The 21,530-nt window shown below is 41.2% G+C and overlaps 1 protein-coding gene and 1 pseudogene across 4 annotated transcripts in view; one reads left to right on the top strand and one right to left on the bottom strand.

The window, feature by feature from the left end:
• The window catches only part of ANKRD55 (ankyrin repeat domain 55), a 189,443-nt gene that overhangs the window by 150,788 nt on the left and 17,125 nt on the right, over window positions 1-21,530 (bottom strand). The gene's annotated exons all lie outside the window — the stretch shown is intronic.
• LOC122683516 lies at window positions 20,061-21,265 on the top strand (annotated as a pseudogene).

The raw sequence follows: 21,530 nt of genomic DNA, 5'->3' as shown, positions 1-21,530 counted from the left end.
CAGAGTCGGACATGACTTACTGACTAAACAACAACAATGATCCTTAAATATTTCAACCTATTCCCACTAAGAACAAGGGCATTCTCCTGCAAAGTCCCATTAAAATATCACATTAGGAAATTTAACACCAATACAATACTATTATCTATTATTCATTCTGTCTTCATATTTCTTCACTTGTTCTCATAATGCCTTTTGTAGCTTTCTTTTCAAAAATCTAGGAGTGAATACAGAATCAAATCTTGTATTTTTTCTTCATGTCTCTTAGATATCCTTCAATCTAGAACATTCATTCCCCAGGTGTTTTTGTCTTTAATGTTGAAAATTATAAGTGTCTTGGCCAATTATTGGGCAGAATGAAACCTCAGTTTGATTTGCCTGATTGTTTTCAGTTCTTAGGAGAACGAATGAAACAATTTAGCTCAAGGTTTCCACATGTTGAGGCTGTTTTGCTCCTTCTTTTACTGGTGTGCATTCCCTGAAGAATTCCCTGACTTCAGGGATGTTTGCCCTGAGAGTAGCACTTATGTCTTGTATTTTTTATGTCCTATGTGGAATAAGAGTTTATTTTCATGGGATTTTGTCTGATTGTTTTCAGTTCTTAGGAGAACGAATGAAACAATTTAGCTCAAGGTTTCCACATGTTGAGGCTGTTTTGCTCCTCCTTTTACTGGTGTGCATTCCCTGAAGAATTCCCTGACTTCAGGGATGTTTGCCCTGAGAGTAGCACTTATGTCTTGTATTTTTTATGTCCTATGTGGAATAAGAGTTTATTTTCATGGGATTTTGCAGGGTCTTAAGGATGCATCTGGAGCACTTATTCTTGGTCTTGCTCTTGAGATTCTTCCTTGTTTCAATTCAAAGAACAGCAGTGTGGAAGGGACAGCCTCAATGTGTGGAAACTTTGAGCTAACTTATAACAAAGCCACTACATATGCTCTCCCTAGTGGCTCAGACGGTAAAGCATCTGCCTGCAGTACAGGAGACCTGGGTTCGATCCCTGGGTTGGGAAGATCCTCTGGAGGAGGACATGGCAACCCACTCCAATATCCCCCTGAAACTCAGTCTAGCCTCTTCCACTTAGAAGTGTGGAGTTTCCCCTCCATCTCTCACAGTGAGAACAGAAGGCACATTGATCCTGTGTGGATCTCCAGTCAACAGCGTTGTCTGTGTCCACTCTTGTCCTTTGGTCCGCACGGTGAACCCTGCTGTAGCCAAGAGGACTGGCTTGCATTGGTCCTTGGTAGCTATGTATGGCTGGTGTGGATGAACCACAGAATAGCTTATTGTTTATTTTCTGGCCAGACGTCCTGGGGCTGCTTAGCAGATATCGAATTAGGATCCCCTAAAATAATGTTGGAGGTTGGCAGGAGGGCACACTCTGGTAAGGTCTGCCATCTCCATGAGGGTCTTTGTGTCCATGCCAGCAGCTCCTTTCCTTCCTTTGCAGGGATGTGTATTCTGTGGGGCCCTCTCTCCTATCACCAAGAAGACTGTTGGGGCTGGGCAGAGGGTATGCAGATGGTGCCTCAAGTTTAGTCCCTGCTATAGGTCTGCTTGTTTCTTGCCCACATAGCTGTACTTTACCTAGCAGGCCACGTAGTGGAAGATCTGGGAAGAAGGATGGGATAGGGAAAATGCTCTCTGGTAGCACAGTCACTGGAGAAGGAAATGGCAACCCACTCCAGTATTCTTGCCTGGAGAATCCCAGGGACAGAGGAGCCTGTTGGGCTGCTGTCTATGGGGTCACACGGAGTTGGACACGACTGATGTGACTTAGCAGCAGCAGCATCAGCAGCACAAACAGTGAATGATTTTAAATCACTAGGAAATCCTACCTCCCCATCCACTCTACCTCAGGTATCATCCAGTGCCAGATTCTGACCGACAACTATGCCCCTCCAAAGGAAAATTGGGTACTTGCCATGGGAACTAGGAGCAAATCTGTACTGTTCATGCTTTTCAGAGTTGTATAGGGGAAATGGAAAAGAACAAAAGGGTGAAGGACAGTAGCGACCTACTACCTCTAGTGACCAGGCATGAAATATTCATCATTATAATGATGATCACAGTTGCCATACAATGTGCTGTGCTGTGCTTAGTCACTCAGTCATGTCCAGCTCTTTGCAACCCCATGGACTGTAGCCCGCCAGGCTCCTCTGTCCATGGGGATTCTCCAGGAAAGAATACTAGAGTGGGTTGCCATGCCCTTCTCCAGGGGATCTTCCCGACCCAGGAATTGAGCCCAGGTCTCCCACATTGCAGGCAGATTCTTTACCATCTAAACAACCAGGGAAGCCCACGAATACTAGAGTGGGAAGCCTATCCCTTCTGCAGGGAATCAAACCAGGGTCTCCTGCATTGCAGGTGGATTCTTTACCAGCTGAGCTACCAGGGAAGCCCATACAATAGTTATTCTATTTAATTCTCCCACACAGTGTTAAGGAGAGATTGCAGTTTCCACAGAAAAGGGGAAGATGCTAAAGCTCAGTGAGATTTGCAGCCATTTAGATGATCAGTGGAGGGCTAGGACTTGACCCAGTTTTTTGATAAGTGTCACAAGGAGTTTTCTATAAGTTCTCTCCACGACCTCCAATCTCATCATATCAAATTAGACTTAAGAGCCAAAGGGCTTCTTCAGAGGACAGAAGACTTGCCTGGCCTAGGATTGTTGATATAGATATCAATACAAAGAATTGTGTATCTTCATATAAAAGAGTCAGATAAAACTCAATTCATAAAAATAATTCATATGAAGCTGAATTATGTATGTGTGTTTGTGTGTGTGCGTAGTATAGGTACATATCTTGTGCTAATGAGCCTAGATGATAGGATGGAGGTATAGAAGGATGAAACACAACAGTAATTGTTTTTGGCATCAGTGTTTTTCCCAAACAACTCATTTCTAGAGTCAGGTCTGCTGAACAGCTGTAGCTGCTGCTGACTTGAAGGATATGTCAGAAAATGTAATCGAAAGGGAGGTAAGGGTAGAAGAGAGAAGGATGCTCCTTAGTGTGAGAGGAAGCCACAAAAATCCAGGCTGTCTCTGTGCCTGGCTTTGGGACTTCCAGACCAGCAGAGCTCTGGCTCTTTGCCTGTGTATGGGAGGAGGGAGCTTGAAGCTGGGCCAGAGGTCTGGCCAGATCAGAGGCTGAACCCCTGAACTGCTAAGGGAATAGAATTCTTTGAGTTTAGAGCCTGGGAAGTTTGTTTAGAAGGACATAGGAGAGGAAATATCGGAAAAGAATAGCTAGGGCTATCTTCATTCATCTTAGGCCTATGTCTTCATGGACTATATTCCTATGCTCCAATCTTTGCAGCTAAAGGATTAAAAATGTCATGTCTTGGTTTTCCACAGCATGCTGCAGCAATGGTTTTACCCCAGTGATCATCATCTATATATTATTGTGGGAGACACTGAGACAATTTGAAATCTCTAGGAGAAGGAAAAGGATGGAGTTTATTTTCCATTCCTTTTCCAAAATAGTGTCCTAGGCATCCAAAACATCAAGAGGTTATGGAAAGAGGCTCTGGCCACAGAGAGACTATTCAACCCCAGAATTACCATTTATAAGCTGTGTGACCTTGCTAATTTTCTCAGCCTCTCTGAACCTCAATATACCCATCTGCAAAATATAAAGAATAATACCTTAAAATGGCTTATGGGGGTGGAAAGATATAATGTATGCCAAAATGGCTAGGCCTGTTTCCAGTACAAAGTGAGAACTAGCTTCCTTCCTCTCTCTACCTCCGATCCTCATCTTTCCCCTTTTCCTTTTACCCTAAGTCAGCACTTTAGAAAAGGCATTATATGTATTTTTAATTTCTCCTGAAAGGCTGAGCAAATCTAGCACATGGATTGGATGAGGTGTATGAGATGAGTGTTTATGAGAACTGCACCAAGGGATGGGACATCCTCTTCTATCCAAACACTTGACTGCAGCTCAGAAAAGGGGACAGACAGCCCAGCCCAGGTGTACACAGGCCAAGGAAGACCAACAACACTAACAGAAGCCAAGTAATTTCCCCACCAGGCAGAACTGAGGGGCCTGAAATTAAAAGAATAGGATATGTTTCCAGACATCTGTTTCTGTTGGGGGTCCTAGCACTGATCCTTGCTCGAGGGTCTGAATGCCTAATTGCTGGAGGCATCTCAAAAGAAATTTAATCAATGGAGGCAGAAACAAATCAGTTGGCAAGCTAGCCCAAATGAGGTGCCCTCCACTAGAATCCTATAATTGCCTGAGTTGGATTCCCATCAGACAAGATACCCAGTGAGATAGTGGAAAGCTTTTTGTATCTGGAGTGAATAGAGATCTAGGGTAGGAAAATTACTAGAAAATTGAAGAAGGCAAATACAATGCTGAACACTTGACTGTAGCCCTAGAGTGAATTTCTGTTTCTGTTCTAAAGCTTTCTCAATAAGCCTGTAATAATTGTGAAAGAGACAGATGATAACAATGACTAGTGGAACACAGGCAGAAGTAAACGGCAAAAGTAATATGTGTTCCAAGTTAGAGCTGTATGTTTGATAATGCAGATCTGGAACTTTGTGGCTCTGAGATGTAACTGCCTTAAAGTAATACAGCCTTTTCTCTCTCACTGTGTGTGTGCGTGCGTGTGTGTGTGTGCGTGTGTGTGTGTGTGCGCGCGCGTGCGTGCATGCGTGTGTGTATATGTGTATGTGACCAGTAACTGGGTTCAAAGGCAATTCCAAAGGAGGGGGTGTAGAGACTTTTTCAGCAAAACAGAGCTCTTGAACAAGTTTTTAAAACTCAAAAGGTGACCACTCTGCACAAGACCCTTACCTGAATGAAGAAGAATTAGTGTGAAGGTGCAGAGCTTTGGAATCAGAGAGCCCACCCAAACCCCAAATCCTCCAGTTACAAACTACATGGCTTTGGGCAAGATTCTTTTCTGAGTTCTAATCTTTAAAATGAAGAAGTCATGGGGAGATACAGGATAAGTGTGGGAAGGCGGGACCCGGCTTGCACTGAGGCACAGATGACGCTGAGTGTTGGTGTTCTGCTGCCTTCCTCACAAGTATGAACTGGTTTCTTCCCTGGGCAGGCGCTGCTCATATCTGCTCAATGCTGTCTGCCCCACATTGCACTCCCCGATCATATATTAGGTGGGTTTGCTTAGTTATCGGGAAGGGCAGGCCCCCCTCCTAACCTCAGGAGAGTGGGTCATGGTTACTCTAAGCCCAGGGTAACCCCATTCCCCTTTCCAGTATAAAGGAAGGCTTGAAGCTTTTGCTAAGAATTTTGCTATCCTAGTAAAAGGCACAGATGTTGCTTGCAAAGCTGTTCTCCTTTCCTTCCATTTTCAAAGTGCAAGTGATGTCTGAAACTGCAGCCACCATTTTGGGGTCACGATGCAATACACACAAGGATAAAAAGTGAATAACCAAAGATGAAGAAACTGGTTGTTACAGATGTAAAGAACAGACTTTTGGATTCAGTGGGAGAAGGAGAGGGTGGGATGATTTGAGAGAATAGCATTGAAATATAAAATAGATAACCAGTGCGAGTTCGATGCATGAAGCAGGGCACCCAAAGCCGGTGCTCTGGGACAACCTGGAGGGATGAGGTGGGCAGGGAGGTGGGAGATGGGTTCAGGATGGGGGGATGCATGTATACCTATGCCAATTCATATTGATATATGGCAAAACCATCACAATATGGCAAAGTAATTATCCTCCAATTAAAATAAATAAACACATTAAAAAAAAAAAAAGAAACTGGTTGTTAGAAGACAGAAAGAACCTGAATTCTTGATGATATGATTGCGCCCTTAACTGCTGAACTTCTTATTTGCTGAGATGAATGAATGTCTATATTGCTTGAATCACCCTTAATTGGGTTTTCTGTCACTTGCAACTAAAAGCATTCCTATCTGATATTCCTTCCTTTTGAACAGCATCTCTTTCTGAAATGCTGAAAAGTCAGCAACCTCTCTCATAGCCCAACTGCCATCTTTGTTTCCAACTGGCTTCAAGGGATCCCTGCTAAGGTAATAGCTGGACATAATGTATGTTTTTATCAAAGAGTATTTACATTTTAACATAGGATTCCTGGGACTGGGAAAATTTCATCAGACAAAGGCATAAAACCATCATGGTAGAATGATAGGTTGTGGGATGGATACTTTGCAGTGGATGAAGTCTTAATTTCTGTCCCTTCAATCCCAGTGGTATAAGTGACCACCTGGTCTACCTATGTCTGTTCCCCAGAGACTTGCTCTACACCATGCACTCAAAGTGTGGCTCACCAGCAGTACTAGTATCACTTGAGGGCTTTTAAAAATCTAACATGTCATGCCCCAGCCCAAACCTGTGGAACTGGAGCCTGAATTTTAACAGAAACCTCCAAGTGACGCGTAGGCACATTAAAGTTTGAGAAGTGTACCCCAGAAGACAGAATTGCTAGAGTTAGAAAGAGATCAATTTCCTAGTACCAGGAGAATAGTTGGCAAGGCACAATGATACAAGGAAAAACTCTCAGATTGTCCTTTTGTCCAGCTATAGGGGTCTGGGGTAAATCACATTTGTTGAATAAGTCCGATTCTCTCAGAGTCATCTGAACATGGAGACAAGAACCATCTAGCAAAACTCACTTGTTTCAAGATTACATCTTATTTTTTGAAAGAGACATTAGTTATGTAGAAATTGAGAGACATAACAGAGATGGAAATAGTGATGCTGTGGTCTAAGGAAGGACCACTGGGGTCCAACATGCCCTCACCTTACAGGCCCTCAATTAGGTAGCTTCATGTGAGCATCCACCCCTCCCTCAAAAGCTCAGAATCTCGTTATTGGCAGTGCCTGGTGATCACATGATAAGAATTATCCATATCAATAGAAACAAACCTTAGTTTGCATGAGGATGTTTACATCAAGGATGTAAACAAAATTAATTAAATAAAATATACAACCATCCACTGGCAGAAAAGCTTTCTTTGGCCTGTTTCAGGGAATTTTCTCTATGTGTTAATCTTCATGGTAACCCAAGTCATAATCAGAAGTCATCTTACTGTTTTATCAGGAGATATCCATAAATCTGGGGCCAGACTTCTTGAAAGTTCCTAAAATCAGTTCATTTTTTAAATGACAGACTTAACTGGGAGGCAAAATCAAAATGAGAAGAATGCTTTGTGTGCATGGACTCGTCAGGGAATAAAAAGAAAGGCATATTCCCTCCCCTCACAAAGTACAACCCACATGTTAGGTTTGCTGGTGGGCTGTAACCAGTTGTGAAGTAGTCACCAGCAATTTATAAGTTAAAGTTCTGAAGTCTGTGCGCAATATGATGCTTTGGAAAGCCTCATGACTACCCTCAGGCTCAATGATTTGTTAGCATTCACAAGACTCAGAAACTGTGATGCTGACAGTTGTGGTTTACTAAAGTGAAAGGATCCAGATTAAAATCCATAGAGAAAAGTGCATGGAAAGAAATCCAGGAAAAACCAGGTACCAGCTGCCAGATCTCCCCTCCAAGTGGAGTTGCAGGGGGATACACTTTACTTGCTAGCAATTATGTGTGACAACACATGTGAAGGGTTGCCAAACAGGGAAGCTCCCCTGAGTCTTGGTGTCAAGGGTATTTTAACTTAACAGCATTTGAAGGAGGATTATCAGTCATGGGCTATTGTGAGGCAAAAATAATGAGAGGCTGAGCTATAGTTGTGGATATGGAAAGAAGAGTCTTACTAGAGACAATTCAGATACAGAATCTATGGGATTAAAGTTTAAGAATTAGGTAAATAGTGACATGTCAGAGAAAGGAATGGAAAAGAAGTCGAGAGTCACACATGTTTCAGAGTTGAGAGTACAAGGTGACTGGGATGACTGTGTGCTACTATAAGAAACAGGGAAAATGGAAGATGGGCACTGGAGACAATAGGAAGAGGCATGGGTGGGTGGGGTGGGTCAGAGATAATCCATTAGATTTGGAAACGCTGACTGTGAAATAGAATGTCTAAATGATGTCCATCACGGCATTTAAAAAATGATCCTGTAGTCATGAGAGGGTTGAGGTTTGAGAAACTTCAGCATTAAGGTCATGTGGAAATAAATAACATTATCTTGAATAGGTATTTTATCTAAAGACTTACAAATAGCTAATAAGCACATGAAAAGGTGCTCAACATCGCTAATTATTAGAGAAATGCAAATCAAACCACAACAAGATATCACTTTACACCTGTTAGAATGGCCATTATCAAAAAGTTTACAGATAAATGTTGGAGAAAGTGTTAGTCCCTCAGTCATGTCTGACTCTTAAGTGACCCTGTGGACTGTAGTTCACCAGACTCCCCTGTCCATGGAATTCTCCAGGCAAGAATACTAGAGTGGATAGCCATTTCCTTTTTCAGGGGATCTTCCCAACCCAGGGATCGAACCTGGGTTTCCTGCATTGCAGGCAGATTTTTTATTGTCTGAGCTACCAGGGAAGAAATGATGGAGAAGATGTGGAAAAAATGGAATCCTCCTACACTGCTGGTGGGAATGCAAATTGGTGCAGCCACCATGGAAAACAGTAAGCAGACTCCTTAAAAAGTGAAAAATAAAACTACCATATGACCCAGCAATTCCTCTTCTGAGTAGATATTTAGAAAAAATGAAAACACTAATTCGAAAAGACACATGCACCCAAATTTTCATAGCAGCACTGTTTACAATAGCAAGACATAGAAGCAACCTAAACGTCCACTGACAGAGGAATGGATAAAGAAGATATGCTACATATATACAATAGAATATTACTTAGCTATTAAAAATAATGAAAAATGTCATTTGCAGCAACATGGATGGACCTAGAGAGTGTCATACTGAGTGAAGTAAGTCAGAGAAGGAGAAATATTGTACAACATCCCTTATATGTGGAATCTAAAAAGAAATGATACAAATGAACTTACTTATAAAACAGAAAGAGATTTGCAGACTTAGAAAACGAACTTATAGTTGCTGGGGGAAGGGATAGTTAGGGAGTTTGGAAAGGTCATGTACACACTGCTATATTCAAAATGGATAACCAACAAGGACCTATGGTGTAGCATATGGAACTCTGCTCAACGTCGTGTGCCAGGCTGGATTGGGAGTGGGTGGGCGAGGTTGGGGGAGAAAGGATATCTGTATATGTATCTGGCTGTGTTCCTTTGCTGTTCACCTGGAACTATCACAACATTGTTAATCGCATATACCCCAATACAAAATAAAAAGTTTAGGGAGAGCAAGATGGTGGAGGAGTAGGTGGATGTGGAGTACATCTCTCTCCACAGATACATCAGGAATACACCTTCAGACACAGAAGTGCATGCAGAACACCAGCTGAGAGAGGAGCAACTGACCAGCAGAATAGAATATATAGAACCACGCAAAACTTGGTAGGATGAAGGAACTAGGGGGAAAAACAGGAGTGTTAGCAGGACTAGACCGGCCCTCTGCGGGTGGGGGAACTGAAGCAGGGGTCGATCCCCACATCGGGGCAACTGTCTTAGTCAGAGGAGGAACATTTAAGGTGAGAGTGAAACAGCTGATCTGTGGCAGCCTAAATGGAAAGAGAATCAGATAGTCCTTGCCACGGTCGTACATACCCCAGACAGGGATGCAGGTCCCCTGGAAGGCACTGGCAGCTGGAGTTTAGGGGTTGTGGAGCAATCCCAGGGTGAGGGCTACTGTTGACTGTGGAGAGACTGATCATGGGGATGTGAGAGAGGAGATTGTGGTGGGAAATGCCTGTGGAGGAAAGTTGGGCAGCCATGGAAGCAAGGAGATACTGCTGAGTTATGCGAAGGGGCTGGCGCCATCACTATAGCCTCTCTCACCCCACACACCAGCATTGGCTGCTGAACAATAGAGAGGCTGGCCCATCAACGGCCAATGTCTGGAACTACAGAGTAGGACCCCACCCAGGGTGCCCCTTTAAGTGCCTGACACGCCGATCTACAGAGTAGGATCCCAGCCAGAAGGACCCTTCTGTGTGCCTGACGCACGGAACAACAGAGAAGGACCCCAGGCAGGGGAGCCCTCTAAGTGCCTGAATGGGCAGAGCTACAAAGAAAGACTGGCCAAAGAGGCCTTCTGATCGATAGCTACAAGAGGCCAGAAAAAAGACTCTGATAGGGCCATAACTCCTGTGGGGGAGGCAGTCCCTGTCCCTGCACACTTGGCACCACCAGGGTTCCCGCAAGCCAAGCAGCTGCGCCACCTTCATGCTCAACTCTCACTGGGGCAGAGCTGCCACAGGCAAAAAAAAGTCTTGCATCTATGCACACAGGGCCACTTCGGTCATGTCCAACTCTTTGCAACCCGGTAGACTGTGGTCTGCCAGGCTTCTCTGTCAGGGGGGTTCTCCAAGCAAGAACACTGGAGCGTATTGGCCAATACTGGTTGCCATACCCTTCCAGAGCACTATATTTCCTGCTGCCCTAGCTGCCAACTCCCCTGAGTACCTGGTGCTGCCAGAACCCCTGCAACCCAAGCAGCTGCATAACCTCCACATCTGGCCCTCACAGGGGCAAACCCAAGTCCTCCAGGGCAGCCTCAGGAGCAAACCCCAGTGGATGACCCATATGCAAAGGTGAAAATAAAAGCATAATGAAACCCCGGGGCAGTGTGGCTAAGGAAGAAGACCAAAACCTTCCCACCAGCTGTACAAGCTGCAGATCAATCAATCCACACGATCAACTGGGCAGACTCTATGTCTATGGAAGACATAAAACGACACTGAGAGCTCCCACAAAAGAAAATGCACTAGTTCTGATAGCTGTGGGCATTGGAGGCAAGAACACACAGGAGTAGGACCAGATTAGAATCTGAGCTGGCCCCACAGCAGGTCCAGAGATCAGCACAGTGTTGGAGGGCATCCTAGGGAGAGATCAAGCCCTGAGCCTTTGAAGTGGGAGCACTGACTCCAAGGCCCTAGACTACCAGAGAACTAACCCTAGGGAGTATCAAATAGTGAGAATTCACACAAAGAAAACCACTTGAATACAAGACCCAGCATCACCCAACCACCAGTAGCACCCTGTGCAGGAAGCCTCATCTAAACAACAAACAAAACAAAAATACAAACCCAATCATCAGCAGACAGGATTACTCAGCCTTGCCCATCAGAGGAAAACAAACAAAAAAACAAACAAAAAACTCAGCACAAATCTCACCCTATACAAAGCTTACAAAAACCACTGCACCAACCTTAGGAGAACAGAAATCAAATGGAAGAAAGAATTCAACACTGAAAGGGAACGGGAGACCTCAAACAAAATAAGTTAAAAGAAATAATGAAAAGGCAGAGAAATACTACACAAATGAAGGAACAAATTAGAAACACAGAAGTCCAAATAAATGAAGAAGAAACAGGCAAACTACCTGAAAAAGAATTCAGAATAATGGTAGTAAAGATGATAAAAAACCTTGAAAACAAAATGGAGAAAATGCAAGAATCTAGAAGAATTAAAGAATAAACATACAGAAACAAACAACACAATTACTGAAATTAAAAATACTCTGGAAGGAATCAATAGCAAAATATCTGAAGCAGAAGAATGGATCAGTGAGCTGGAAGATAAAATGGTGGAAATGACTTCTGAAGAGCAGAATGAAGTAAAAAGAATGAAAAGAACTGAGGACAGTTTCAGATACCTCTGGGACAATATCAAATGCACCAACATTTGAACAATAGGGGTCCCAGAAAAAGAAGAGAAAAAGAAAGGGTACGAGAAAATTTTTGAAGAGATTATAGTTGAAAATTTCCCCAACATGGAAAAGGAAATAGTCAATCAAGTCCAAGAGACACAGAGTCCCATACACGATAAACCCAAGGAGAAACACATCAAGACACATACTAATCAAACTAACAAAGATTTAACACAAAGAAAGAATATTAAAAGCAGCAAGGGAGAAGCAACAAGTAATATAGAAGGGAAACCCCATATGTTTAACAGCTGATCTTTCAGCAGAAACTCTGCAGACCAGAAGGGAATGGCAAGATATATTTAAAGTACTGAAATGGAAAAATCTATGACCAAGATTACTGTAGCTGGCAAGGATCTCATTCAAAATTGATGGACAAATAAAAAGCTTTTCATAGAAGCAAAAGTTAAGAGAATGCAGTACCAGCAAACCAGCTTTACAACAAATGTTAAAGGGACTTATGCAGTCAAGAAATACAAGACAAGAAAAAAGATCTACAAAATCAACCCAAAACAATAAAAAAAAAAAAATGGCACTAGGAACATATATATCATTAATTACTTTAAATGTAAATGGATTAAATGCTCCAACCAAAAGACACAGCCTGGATGAATGGATACAAAAACAAGACCCATATATATGCTGTCTATAAGAAACACACTTCAGACCTAAAGACACATATAGACTGAAAGTAAGAGGATGGAAAAATATATTCCATGCAAATGGTAAGCAAACGAAAGCTGGAGTAGCAATCCCAATATCAGACAAAATAGACCTTAAAATAAGGAATATTACAAGAGATAGGGAAGGACACTACACAATGATCAAGGGATCAATACAAGAGGAAGACATAACAATTGTAAATATCTATTCATCCAACCTGGAGCACCTCAGTACATAAGACAAACAGTAACAGACAAAAAAGGAGAAATTTTTATGACAGTGAAATTGTCTTTACTTTAAAGATATTTTAAAAAGTCTTTAATTTAAAGACAGTAACACAATAATAGTAGGAGACTTTAACACCTCACTCACACCATTGGACAGATCATCAAAACAGAAAATTAAGGAAACACAAGTCTTAAATGATATATTAGATGAGATGGATCTCATTTATATCCTCAGAACATTCTATCCAAATGCAGAATACACCTTGTCAAGTGCACATGAAACATTCTCCAGGATAGACCACATCTTGGGTCACAAATCAAACCTCAGTATATTTAAGAAAATTGAAATCATATCAAGCATCTTCTCTGACCACAATACTTTAAGACTAGATATCAATTACAAGAAAAAAAACTGTAAGAAAAACAAACACACAGAGATTAAACAATACATTTCTAAATAACCAATAGGTTACTGAAGAAATCAAAAGGAAATAAAAAAACTTCTAGAAACAAATGACAATGAAAACACAACAACTCAAAACCTATGGGATGCAGCAAAAGCAGTTCTAAGAGGGACGTTTATAGCAATACAATCTTACCTCAAGAAACAAGAAAAACATTGAATAGACAACCTAACTTTACACCTAAAACAACTGGAAAAAGAAGAACAAAAAGCCCCAAAATTAGTAGAAGGAAAGAAATCATAAAGATCCAAGCAGAAATAAATGAAAAATAAATGAAAGAAACAATAGTAAAGATTAATAAAATTAAAAGCTGGTTCTTTGAAAAGATAAACAAAATTGACAAACCTTTAGCCAAACTCATCAAGAAAAAAAGAGAGAAGAATCATATCAACAGAATTAGAAATGAAAAAGGAGAGGTTACAACAGATAATGCAGAAATACAAAGGATTATAACAGAGTATTATGAACAACTATATAGCAATGAAATGGATAACCTTGAAGAAATGGACAGATCCTTAGAAAAGTTCAATCTTCCAAGACTGAACCAGGAAGAAATAGAAATTACGAACAACCCAATTACAAGCACTGAAATTGAAGCTATGATTAAAAATCTCCCATAAAACGAAAGCCCAGGACCAGATGGCTTCACAGGAGAATTCTATCAAACATTTAGAGAAGAGCTAATGCCTATCTTTCTAAAACTCTTTAAAAAAACTGAAGAGGAAGGAACACTTCCAAACTCATTCTATGAGGCCACCATCACCCTGATACCAAAACCAGACAAAGGCAACACATAAAAAAAGAAAACTACAGGCCAATATCACTGATGAACATAGATGCAAAAATCCTCAACAAAATTTTAGCAAACAGAATTCAGCAACACATCAAAAAGATCATGCACCATAATCAAGTTGGGCTTATTCCAGGGATGTAAGAATTCTTCAGTATACACAAATCAATCAATGTGATAACACCATATTAACAAATTAAAAGATAAAAATCATATGATAATCTCAATAGATGCAGAAAAAACCTTTGACAAAATTCAGCACCCATTTATGATGAAAACTCTTCAAAAAATGGGCATAGAAGGAACCTACCTCAACATAGTAAAGGCCATATATGATAAGTCTACAGCAAACATTATTCTCAGTGGTAAAAACCTGAAAGCATTCCCCCTAAGATCAGGAAAAAGACAAGGGTGTCCACTTTCACCACTATTATTCAAAATAGTTCTGAAGTCCTAGCTAAAGCAGAGAAGAAAAAGAAATAAAAGGAGTCCAGATTGGAAAAGAAGTAAAGCTCTCACTGTTTGCAGATGACATGATACTGTTTATAGAAAACCCTACAGTTGGTATCAAAAAATTACTAGAGCTAATCAGTGAATTTAGCAAAGTTGCAGGATACAAAATCAATGGACAGAAATCACTTGCATTTCTATATACTAGCAATGAAAAATCAGAAAGAGAAATTAAGGAAGCAATCCCATTCACCATTGCAACAAAAAGAATTAAATATCTAGGAATAAACTTACCTAAGGAGTCAAAAGAACTGTACACAGAAAATTATAAGATGTTAATGAAAGAAATCAAAGATGACATAAACAGATGGAGAGATATTACATGTTCCTGGGCGGGAAGAATCAATATTGTGAAAATGATTATATTACCAAATGCAATCTACAGATTCAATGTGATCCCTATCAAATTACCAATGGCATTTTTCACAGAACTAGAACAAAAAATTTCACAATTTGTATGGAAACACAAAAGACCCTGAATAACCAAAGGAGTCTTGAGAAAGAAGAATGGAGCTGGAGGAATTAACCTTCCTGACTTCAGATTACACTACAAAGCTACAGTCATCAAGACAGTATGATACTGGCACAAAAACAGAAATGTAGGCCAATGGAACAAGATAGAAAGCCCAGAAATAAACCCATGCACTTATGGGTACTTTATTTATTTATTTAATTTTCCCATTTATTTTTATTAGTTGGAGGCTAATTACTTTACAATATTGTAGTGGTTTTTGCCATACAGTGACATGAATCAGCCATGGATTTACATGTGTTCCCCATCCTGATGGGTACTTTATTTTTGACAAAGGAGGCAAGAATATACAATGGGGGCAAAGACAGCATCTTCAATAAATGGTGCTGGTAAAACTGGACAGCTACATGTAAAAGAATGAAATTGACCACTTCCTAACACCATAAACAAAGATAAACTCAAAATGGATTAAAGACCTAAATATAAGACCAGAAACTATCAAAATCTTAGAGGAAAACATAGGCAGAACACTCATGACATAAATCAAAGCAAGATCCTCTATGACCCACCTCCTAGAGTAATGGAAATAAAAACAAAAGTAAACAAGCGGGACCTGATTAAACTTAAAAGCTTTTGCACAGCAAAGGAAACTATAATCAAGGTGAAAAGAAAACCTTTAGAATGGGAGCAAATAATACCAAATGAAACAACTGACAAAGGATTAATTTCCAAAATATACAAGCAGCTCATATAACTTAATACCAGAAAAACAAACAACCCAATCAAAAAGTGGGGAAAAGACCTAAACAGACATTTCTCCAAAGAAGACATACAGATGGCTAACAAACACATGAAAAGATGCTCAATATTGCTCATTATTAGAGAAATGCAAATTAAAACCACAATGAGATACCACCTCACACCAGTCAGAATGGCTATCATCAAAAAGTCTACAAACAATAAATGCTGGAGAGGGTATGGAGAAAAGGGAATGCTCTCGCACTGTTGTTGGGAATGTAAACTGATACAGCCACTATGGAGATTCCTTTAAAAACTAGGAATAAAACCACCATATGACCCAGCAATCCCACTCCTAGGCATATACCCTGAGGAAACCAAAATTGAAAAAGACACATATATCTCATTGTTCATTGCAGCACTATTTACAGTAGCTAGAATGTGTAAGCAACCTAGAAGTCCATCGACAGATGAATGAATGGGTAAAGAAGTTGTGGTACAAATACACAATTGAATATTACTCAGCCATAAAAAGGAACACCTTTGAGTCAGTTCTAATGAGTTAGATGAACCTAGAAATTATTACACAAAGTAAAGTCAGAAAGAGAAAGATAAATACCATATTCTAACGCAAATATATGGAATCTGAAAAAATGATGCTGAACCATTTACTTATAGGGCAGCAATGGAGAAACAGACATAAAGAATAGACTTATGGACATGGGGAGAGGGGAGGAGAGGGTGAGATGTATGGAAAGAGTAACACGGAAACTTACATTACCATATGTAAAATAGATAGCCAATGGGAATTTGCTGTATGTCTCAGGAAACTCAAACAGGGGCTCTGTATCAACCTAGAGGGGTGGGATGGGGAGGAATATGGGAGGGAGGTTCAAAAGGGGGGGATATATGTATACCTATGTTGAGGTTTGACAGAAAACAACAAAATTCTGTAAAGCAATTATTTTTCAATTAAAAAAATTATAAAGTTTGAAAAAAAAGAATATGTGATCCACACGCATGCATGCACACACACACACACACACACACACACACACAATGGACTATTAGTTAGCCATAAAAGAGAATGAAATACTGTCATTTGCAGCAATGTGAATAGAAATACTGTATATATTACTTATATGTGGAACCTAAAAAATAATACAAATCAATGTATATATAAAATAGAAACAGACTCACAGATAAAACAAACTTGTGGTTACCACAGGGAAGATAGAAGTGTGGAGGGACAAATCAGGGGTGTGGGATTAAAAGAAACAAACTACTATATATCAAATAGATAAGCAACAAGGAGTAGATAAGCACAGGGAATTATACTCATTATCTTCTATTAGCCCTGTGTTAAAGAATCTGCCTGCCAATGCAGGAGACACAGGAGACTTGGGTTCAATCCCTGGGTCGGGAAGATCCCCTGGAGGAGGAAATGGCAATCCACTCCAGTATTCTTGCCTGGAAAATTCCATGGACAGGGGAGCCTGGTGGGCTACAGTTCAAGGGGTCGCAAAGAGTTGGACGTGATTGAGCATGCATGCACTGTCTTGTAATAATCGTAATGGAATACAATCTGCAAAAATAATGACTAACTATGCTATAGATGTGAAACTAACACAATATTGTAAATCAATTATACTTCAATTTTTAAAAAAGAGAACGTGGTGGGAGAAAGGAGGCTGACCTAAGAAAGAAGTGTGGAGATGCTAGTATTTAAGTGACCGGCAAGGAAGAGGCATCAGAGGAATTTAGAGGAGAGAAGCAGAAGTGAATTGGGTTGGAAGCCAAGGCAACAAAGGGAGTCCAACTCCCTTGAGAAGTCAAGCAGGATGTCGGAGAGACTGCTGAGCCTGGTCGGCAGCAAAGAAAGCCGATGTTTCATGACCTTGAGGGGTATGTTGGCCAATCTTCAGGGATTAGGGAATAAGTGAGTACTGGAAAAGCCAAGGACAGAGCCTCTCTCCCTCACGCCTCGGGGAGAAGCAGGAACTTGTGGATGGGGGTGGGCGGGTGGGAAAGGCATGGATGTGACACAGGGGTAGGCAACCCAAAGCAAAATGCTGACCCAGTGGGCACCCCACAGCTTCAAAGCAAGCTTAGAAAAGCAAGTTCCCCAAAGGCCTTAGATGATGACAAGCTTTTCTTTCTCACGAAGCTGAAGCAGCTCCTTTGATAAGGCCCCTCTCAAAACTGGTGATACTCTGACAGTCCCTCAGAGACCACAGGGAAAAGGATCCCACAATCAATTATCATCCGGGTGCTCCTCACTGGTCATGGAATTTGGCGGGTCCCTATATGCCGCGTTCCAGCTCAGGATCTCTACTCTTCAGATTCAAGGGTAATTACCACTCTGTTTATTTTATAAAAGATTAATGGTCCCCCCTCTTCATTTCTCAAGGACAAACTTTCGTCTGTATAGAGTGAGTCATTAAGTATATCAGCTCAACTGCTCTGGTTGCAAGATTACAGATATAAAAATCATCTGATTTTGACAAAAACCAGCTGCAGCTTTTCGTATTCTCTTGAGCCCACCATCACATGCAAGGAGAGGCAGAGAATGTGACTGGTCAGGTCATGTGATAGAGAGACACATGACCTTCACCTTCATCAGCAATCTTCCCAAGGCCCTCCAACAAGTCACCTTCGCTAAGAAGTCCCTCTAGGACACTTTAACTCTATTCAACCTACTCTCAAGAGCTACTCCCATGAATAAGGTGGAAAATGAAGGATGAACAGGAAGGGACATTTATGCTCAGAAAGTTTATAATCTACCAATAATACCATAAACAAAACTCACTTAAGAACTAGGACTGATGGTGGTCGAGGTGTTGAGCAAAGAGCTGAAGAAGGCAAGCTCAGCCCTCAGGCAAGACTTTCCAGAGGAGGTGGCATTGAAGTTCATCTTAAGGGACACTGATTGTGTGTGTGTGTGTGTGTGTGTGTGTGTGTGTGTGTGTGCATGCATGCACATGTACACACAAATGCACTGGGGTTAATCAGAGGGAAAGCAAAACATTCCAGGAGAAGGTACTTTATTAAACAAACACATGTAGGCAGAGAATTGCAGTGCATGGGTAAGGTGTGGGAAAATCAGAGTTGGAGGAGGCTTTTGGTCCAGAGATTCACAAACTTTGATGTGTGTTAGATCCACCCAGGCAACATGTGACACATTCACTAGCCCAAGCCTTGCCCTTGGGTCTTACAAGCTATGCTGCTGGGACTTGAGGATGTTAATGATTAACCAGGGTCCCATTGCTCATTAATTAGCAGCTGAACTAGCTGGAGAACCTGTTTTCAGGGAAGGACAAGTTCTTTCGTTTGCTTATTTTTTGTTTTTGAAAGGACCTGAGGTGTAAGATTTATGAAGTGAGTTATAAGAGAGAAGACCAAAGAAGCAGGTTGGACTCAAATTATGGAAAAATTGGACTAAAGGGAAAGGAAATCGGAATATTTCTATCAGCACACAGGGTTACTGAAGATTTCAGAGGGAGAAGTGATATTGTCAAAGTCATCAGAAAAGTGATCTAAGAACAAAACTTAGGGTTTGCCCTGTTGACTGGAGACAGAATCACACTGGCTTACAAATCTCGTATCTTTCTGTCAGCACAGTGCCCCCACCCTCATCTGAAGTAGGTTCCTCTGGAAGTCCACAGAGGCCAGCTTTTTTCCTCCTTATATAAATCATGAAATATCTGTGAGAAAATATCACTTCATCAAGCATCTTTCAAAACAGCTCATTAAGTCCCCGGAATGCAGTCAGTGGGAGGAATGCACATTTTCATCTAGTTTCTGGCCCAAGGGCAATATGTACCCAGTCTCCGGCCCTAACTCACCTGGACTGCCTCCATGGTAGGAAGAGTAGCCACGAGTCTATGCCTGAGAATAAAGGCAGAGTGGAGGTGGGCGACCAACAGTAAACCAGTAACAGTAAACCAGGAGTTGGGTCTACAGATGGTAGGCCTCTCCACAACATGATGGGCAGATGAAGAGCTAGAGGATCACAACTGTGTTGCTCCTGGAGGTCTGGGGGCTGAGGATCTGGGCCCTATTTATGTCTACCTGGCTTATCAAGAACTGAGGGAGAAGGATGGGAAAGGTAGTGAAATTTGTACTTCCTTTAGCTCAACAGTTATTTATACTGGGTAACATGTGTATGTGCATGCTAAGTCCCTTCAGCCGTGTCCGACTCTCTGCGACCCTATGGACTGTAGCCTGCCCAGGCTGCTCTCTCCAAGGGATTCTCCAGGAGAGAGTGGGTTGCCATGCCCTCCTGCAGGGGATCTTCCTGACTCAGGGATCGAACTTGCATCTTTTACACCTCCTGCATTGGCAGGCAGGCTCTTTAGCACTAGCGCCACATGGGAAGCCCAAACTGGGTATTACTGGCATTGGAAAGATAGCTACTTGGGCTGCCAAGCAGGGCTGAGATGCTGGTGATGGGGTTTGATGGTGATGGCCCTGTCTGAAGGCCTCAGGGTGTCTCCCACTTTTCCTGCTGTCGATGCCCAGGCCTCAGTCCACTCAATGTCACAAGGGGAGGCAGAAGCCAGAAATAAAGAAATCTGGATCTCAAGACTCATGCAAGCCAACTTTAGCTAATTGCTCAGCCATTCTGGAACTGCAGTCAGTGAGGCTGCCTTAGCCTCTCAATGTGTCCAAACAAGATTGACAGGAGAAGCTTCCTGTTTTTATTCTGGAGATGTTCATATCCAGATAAACTCCATACCTAAAGAGTGTGCTGAAAATCTAAGCTCCAGAGACATTACTATAAGGTCGGGAGTCCATAGCTGTTCCCACGGATGTGTACATAGCCAGTTATGGAGTCACTCCCACAATGAAGCAAGGCAGCCTGACGTAACCAACATAGAGCCTGGAGATCATCGTAGCTCCTTCTCAGAATTCAAATACCTCTTCAAGGGATTGCAAAAAAGTCTTTCATATATTTTGATTCTGGGTGTAAAACTTGTCATGAAGCATGTAACAAGAATTGCTCTTGGAATTGGACTGCTCACAACTTTAATATATGCAAATGAAAGCATTGTAAACCAGGTTTTTCTAAGAGAAGGGTGCTCAGAGATTCAGTGCGTTTGGTTACTGGTAGTCTTAGCAGGATTTTCCATTCTTTCATATTACACGTTTTACTCTCAGTCACTTCCTTACAGCTTAATTTTAAAGATTCCTACCGTAGTCCATTAGAGTTTCTGGGAAGGACTTTGGTTCGTTGGAATTACAGGCTTCATTCTGACATTCCTCTTCATGGGCTTAAAATGCCTATTTACTTAAAATGCTTTCTTTCATCATGCCTTTTAAATCCTAGAATTACTGGTATATGCTTTTAGAAGAATTTTGTCAGTATTAGCAAACTTTTGTTCCCATACTAGTTTGGTTTCATTACGTTATAAGCTATGCGGAGTTTAGTAACATAATTAGATAGATTCTTGGAATATTGCTGGTTTTATTCTACCTCATACTAAACCTTTTGGACTTTTTTTGACATTAAGAATTTTCAGACAGGTTTTGCCAATATTTTTTACATGACCAAGTTATGGAGTGGCTGCCAGCAAGAGACAGTGTTCAGATGCAGATGATATTTGTTCAATATGTCAAGATGAATTTCAAAAGCCAGTTCTTCTCATCTGTCAACATATATTTTGTGGAGAGAAAAAGCATGATCACTGTACAGAACTGTGATTTCAGACCATATAAACAAATGGAAACATGAAGTCACTTCATCACAGCTTTGAATATGTGAAGTTTTAAACTTCACATTAAGGTAAAAAAATACCAATTTCATTTGGTTACAGTGACTATTGATAAAGGCAGTAGAATGGGTTTTCAAGACTAGATGTTAAGGAAAATGTTTCCAAATGGTTTTAAAGTATTACAATAAGACTTAAGTGTGTAGTCCAAATTATCAAAAGATTAAGTGAAAGAACTCCATATTTAAAAGTATATG

This window comes from Cervus elaphus, chromosome 25 (assembly GCF_910594005.1).
Source record: "Cervus elaphus chromosome 25, mCerEla1.1, whole genome shotgun sequence".
NCBI lineage: Eukaryota > Metazoa > Chordata > Mammalia > Artiodactyla > Cervidae > Cervus > Cervus elaphus.
The sequence above is the reverse complement of the archived record's forward strand: the minus strand, read 5'-3'. Positions and strand labels throughout refer to the sequence as shown.